Source organism: Marmota flaviventris, chromosome 8, assembly GCF_047511675.1.
Source record: "Marmota flaviventris isolate mMarFla1 chromosome 8, mMarFla1.hap1, whole genome shotgun sequence".
Taxonomy (NCBI): Eukaryota; Metazoa; Chordata; class Mammalia; order Rodentia; family Sciuridae; genus Marmota; species Marmota flaviventris.
Window position 1 is genome coordinate 124830617 of NC_092505.1, and position 6284 is coordinate 124836900.

General features: G+C 37.4%; 1 pseudogene; it reads right to left on the minus strand.

Annotated features, from left to right (window-relative positions):
• Nucleotides 1-2506: 2506 nt before the first annotated feature.
• LOC114091182 (ATP synthase subunit alpha, mitochondrial-like) lies at nt 2507-3294 on the minus strand (annotated as a pseudogene).
• Between the last annotated feature and the right edge of the window lie 2990 nt (nt 3295-6284).

Below are 6284 nucleotides of genomic sequence, written 5' to 3' on the forward strand. Positions count from 1 at the left end.
TTTTTTGTTTGTTTGTTTCCAGAGAATACACTTCTAGTGTCCTAGGGGTGGGGAAGTTAATCACTTCCTAATGCTATAAAGTGAGATGAGCTTGGAGAGTCTGTTTCTTATATGAACTAAATAAATCCACCTATTTCAGATTCCCTCCCCACCATCTTCTGAAGTACCTGACATTTACTTTGTCTAGAACCTTCCCATGGTTCTATAGTTGAATTAGCTTCCTTCTTTCTCTTTACCCTCTGTAAGTAATTAGATTTGCCTAATTATTAGTAGAAATTGACTACTTTTTCCATCTGCTTTCCATCTCTCTATATATTTTGCTTCAAGTGTCTTTAGAAATAAAATTTGTTCATTTGCTTGTTTTTTCTCCTTGTATTTGGAGGTGGTTTTCAAGCATAAAGAGAAGCAAATCTTCTTAGTCTCATTTAAAGTTTTTTTGTGTGTGTGTGTTGACATAATACCTTTATTTTATTTATTTATTTATTTATGTGGTGCTGAGGATCGAACCCAGAGCCTCACACGTGAGAGGCAAGCACTCTACCACTGAGCCACAACCCCAGCCCATATCTTTATTTTTATTTGTTTATTTATTTATTTAATTTTAAATACATTTCTGGTTTTTTTAATATTTATTTTTTAATTATGTGTTGCTGAGGATCGAACCCATGGCCTCACACGCACTAGGTGCACACTCTATCGCTAAGCCACAACCCCAGCCCTGTTTATTTTTTTTATGTGGTGTTGAGGATCGAATCCAGGGCCTCACGTGTGTGAGGCAAGCGCTCAATCACTGAGCTATAACCCCAGCCCCTTAATCTCATTTTTAAAGGTAAGAAAATGTATCCTCAAGATGGATACTAAGGTGAATAAAGCAGCTACGGGTAGTCTCTTTTCCCCAGGCCTCCAGCATTTTCATGGAGATGATAGAGAAACAGATTGCTCAGGGTAGAAAATAAAGAGCAGGAACAAGCTGCATGCTCACATGTTTCAAAGCATAATAAGAATATGAACCCAGTGTTGGACAAAGCATATTTATCTTTATCCCACTTACTTTTAAAGCTCCCAATTCAGAGAAAATTATATATATATATCTCAGGCTTGTATATGCCCTGCAATGTACAACCAATTTGTTAGGATGATACTTGTAAATAAAACGGCCTGGGCAAGCAAAGTGATTTTTGTGGATGAATTAGCATTTTTAGATGCCCGAGGGAGCTTGTTTTAAGAGGAATACACTAGTAAATCCTCACACAATGCAAGAGATGTCATTTAATACACCCAATTGTAGGTGGGACTTTTAAAAGGAAAGATTTTCTTTAAAATATGTCATACCTACGCTGGTGCAGAAGAAATACCCAGAAGCTGTTCTCTTTCACAAAATATTTCCAAAGTAGAACTTCCCTTTGGTTCTAAAGCAAAAAACATTCATGAATAGAATGTGCATTTGTGCCACCTGGGAGAAGATCTTCCTCAGGCAAATACATCCCAGTGACTGTCCCATGTGGCTGCTGTAGTTGAGGGTGCCCCACGTGAATTTCTCATATGAATACTGAACAGTAGTAGTCTTGTATCTCTGTTAGGGGTGGAGATCCTTCACTAAAGGGTCTTGAAGCAGTTTTTCATATGAGACAAGCAATACATACTCTAACTTCTTAGCACTTTCACAATTGTCTGAAACTTGAAATATGAACATTAAAGCAGACCTGACTATCCTAATTAACAGTCAGGTCTGTTAATTAATTAATTCTTACTTCTATGCAGGTGATTCTCAGTTCAGGTCTCATGTTCACATCTATCATCAAAAACTGTTTAGATATTTTGAAAATTCTAAGTGAAGAAAAAGAATTAGGGACTTTAAATATCTCTAAGTAGAGCATTTTCACTAATTCTTATAAAAAAATTCAAACCCATTGCAGCAAAAGGAAAGAGGATGAAAGCAAGAAAGAATGGTGAAAAGGAGAAGAAGCTCCTTATTGGAGTCTCTTTGTGCATGAGTTGCTTTGTGTATGAGGGTAAAGAATGAGAGGAAATGGGTACTTGGCTGATTCCCATCCTGGGCAAACATTCCTCACTTAACTTTACTGTACTATATCAAAACATTATATCCATGCAGGATTCCAGCAAAGCAGATGATGGTATCCCCAAGTTGCAGATGAGCAAATTGAGGCTAGATTTTAAGTAAACTACATACAGTAATTCAAGCGATAAATCAAATCAAACTTCTATATAAATAGTAAAAAAATAGAGAAAGCATCAATGTTTACAACAGTACTAGTCAAATTCTCATAAAACTTCCCTAAGAGCAATTTGCTTTATTAAACTCTATTATTCAATTAATACCTTCACTACTCAGTACAAAAGCTATATTTGTGTATCTCAAGTATATAGAAGAAATGGAGATGTTGATGTCATCAAGGTTGACAATAAATTTTTTAAATGACACATCCATTTTGTCACTATGCATGGTGTATTAAAATTCCAAACCCATCTGACGTTACACAGTGGCCTATTTGGATAAGTCATCAGAGATGATCAAGGCATTATCTCTCAAATGTTCTTCTGTACAACAGCCAGAGTAAGGAGCCAGGTGCTGACGTGGGGCAGCATCAGAAGCAGTGGCTGACACCGCAATGGTGTACTTTAGAGCGTCTGCGTCTGTAAGTCTCTTTACCAACTGGGCAACAGTGGATCACTTTTGACCAGTAGCAACATAGATACAATACAGCTTCTTTTTTTCATCAGGTCCATCATTGAAACGTTTCTGGATAATAATTGTGTCAATAGCGATTGCTGTTTTCCCAGTCTGTCCCTACTGATCAGCTCACGTTGACCACATCCAGTTAGCACCAAGCTATCCACAGTCTCCGTGCCAGTCTGCATTGGTTCCCTGACAGAGATTTGAGGAATGATTCCAGAGGCTTTCAGGCCCACTCGCCTATGGGTCTTGGAACCAACTGGACCCTTTCTATCAATGGCATTACCAAGGGCATCTACTACATGACCCAACAGTTCCTCACCAACTGGAACATCCACAATGGCTCCTGTTCTCTTTACAATATCTCCTGCTTTAATTAGTTTATCATTTCTGAACATGACGACACCAACATGGCCTGGTTCTAAGTTGGGAGACATATCCATTAAGCCTGAAGAAAACTCTACCATTTCTTCTGCTTGAACATTCCTCAGCCCATGAAGTTGGGCAATTCCACCACCAATACTAAAGACACACAGAGTTTCTTCAAGGTCAACAGAAATATCAACTCCAAGAATACCCTCTTTGAGAACAGAGGACATCTCGGCAGTGCCAATCTTCTGAAGGTGGGTGTTAGAGCATGGAGATTCCTTGTAGCAACATCGAGGCTGATGGAAAGATCTCAGAAGAGTCACATGCAACACTTAAAAAGATTGTAACAAACTTCTTGGCTGGATTTGAAGCATAAAGTATGGATTCACATCAAATACTGGTTTGGTTTTGTTATCATTTCTTCTAGTAACATTGTTTCCATTTATAAAATGATTATTTTCATACTCCTGATGTACAGAAATCACGTTAAAAATAATAATATTATTGTCTTGCTTCATCCAGTATAACTGATGAGAAGTCTGATTTTAATATTATTTTTAAAACAATGATATAGTATATGTTATGTAACAGACGTTGTTCTATGCACTTCCAAATATTGAAAACCCATATATTTCTTTAAACGTGAGCATACAAGATTTCATTGCTATTATCTATGAAGAACCAAGAAGATACGTAATTTGTTTGAAGTCACGAAGTTTGCAAATATTAAAACCAGGATTCAAACTCATGTATTCAAGGTCTAAAATAGTATTCTTGTTCCTTTGTGCCTAATCTGTTTTATTTTCCCATAAAAATTTTCAGGATTTTTTTTAAGTTGGTGTTCTGAAATTTTATTCTGATGTCACTAGATGGGTATGTGCATATGCATGGTGGAGTATTTATTCTAATTGCTACCTGCTAAACCCTTTCAAACAGGTGGGTTCATTCATTTTTTAAAAAAACTTAGTTAATTTTATTGATATGCTCATTAATTTACTGTCTACATTCTCTTTATTGTTTGTCTTGAACTCTTTTAATCTTTTAAACTTCTGGCCCTGTCTCTTAATTTTGTTTTCTTACTCATATATGTTATTCATTTCTGCTCATTCTGATAAAATTTTTCACTTAAAATTTTGGCTCATTGATCATTGTTCTGCCAAATGTCATTTTTCTTTGTAGGCCATCTATTAAATTTCTTACTGTTACAATCTAATTTTTAATATCTCTGATCTCTACTTGACTATTTCACAGATACACGTGTTCAAACATATGTTGATGTACACACACTAACTTTTTTTCACATATAAGGATATTAATTGAAGTTAATCTACTGTTATACTAATTCTGTTCATGATGCTTTCTTGGGTACTATATCCTCCATTCTTTGATTTTACTGGTCATCAGAATATAGAGGTTAACCAAATATTCAGTGATTCTTGCTGGAGAACACGTCTGTTGAAATGACTTGTTAGTGGAGTGTCTTCTAATAGTCATGCTAGAAGCTGTAAGAAGACTCTTTGATACACTGGCAATAATGAGAGATTTCCTGAAGGATGCAAAGACTATAAAATTGTATTGAAAATAAAACCACACACCCAAATTATCTACAGGAGAACCAGCAGCAAAAGGTGGGAATGGGAGACAGGAGGGGGCCTCGTGCCATGAGTATAATTCATTGCACAGAAAACAAGGAGGGGGGAGCTTCCTCCCAGTGGGTCTGACCTTCCCAGGAAGTGCAGGATGACATTTTATGGGTGACTTCAGCTGTCTCTGGTGTCTTGCCCCTGAGCTCTGACTTAGTTCTTGATAATGTTTACTACCTTCCTCCAAAGTTGCTGTTTGAAATGTCTCTTGCTCCTCTTGGTGCTTGCTCCAGAACCCTGGAAGCCCACACCCCCAATGGAGTATGTCATTGTGCAATAACTTTTGGAGGAGCAGCTGTATGATCAGAGTAAAGAGGCAGAAGCATGTGCCTGGGAGGAGAGGGAAATGAGCTGGGAGCTGCGAGACTTCCTTCTCTGTCTCAGGTCTGAATTGAATTTTTGTTAGGCTTAGAAGTTCTGATTTTTTTGTTGTTGTTGCATTGAATGTCATAAATATACTTGGAGTATGAGGGTTGATATATATTTTATGTTCAGACATTTTGAAAAATGTAATTGTATGTTGTCAAATCCCCCACTTCCTTCCAGCGGTATGAAACTTAAAATATATGTTTGGTTCAAGTAGAACATTAATATCTTTAATGCAACATATATAATGAGATAAACGCAAGTGTTAAATTAGAAAAAAAAATGAACTGTGCACTAAAATTAATTACAGATTCTTTGGAAACCTGTCAGTAAATTGTCAAATTATCATTTAAGATTAATCACATGTGAGCTAAAAAAATGCTAAAAATAATTTAAGCACTATAAGTAAAGTTATGAAGATAATCAAATAATAGTCTTTAAAAGAGAAAAGTCACTTCAGCTCCAGCTTTTGAATTTACAAGTCAAGCAGATTCAGGTCAAGCCTGGAGAGAATGTGGCGGAGGGGAACAGAGAGCCAGAGGCCTTCACAGAACAATCTGACCCTGATGGAGCTGATTTCTGGTACACTCTTCAGCCCCACACCCACAGGGGAAGGAAACTTCTCTGGAATACTACAGCAGGAAATCAGTTGTATCCTAAGAGCACTGGGAAGGCTCAGGAGCCTGGATTCTAGTTCTTATTTCCCCACATGGTTACAGAGGAAGCCTGAGTACACCCTAAAATCTTAGGATTTCTCATTCCTTGGCCACAGGAAGAGGCTAAGGAAAGGGTCCTGTGACTTTCCTTCCAAGCTTGATACTCCCCCAAAGTGCAGGATGGCCCAGTGGAAGCAGACTTGAATGTTTTTGAGAATGTACGTGTTCTGATTTTTCCTTTTCGTTTTAACTGAAATTGCAAAGGAAAGGAAAAGTCAGGATCCCAGATTTCAGAAAAACAAAAATGATTTCAACTCTCCTTCCACAGTTCTGTCAACATGCTGTGTCACATTTCAAATCCCAGATCCTTTTTGGCAACCCCTCGGAGAGAGGATTAAAAAACATCCCCCTAATCTAGCTGAGAGGGAGAAGGTAGGATTTAAGCCTTCAATTATAATAAGAAACCCCATCCAAAGTAGAATCTCTCTAGGGTGATGTGCTGTAAGAGCTTCCGGTGATAGGGATGACTATTCTCTTTCCAGTGTTTCTAGGCCC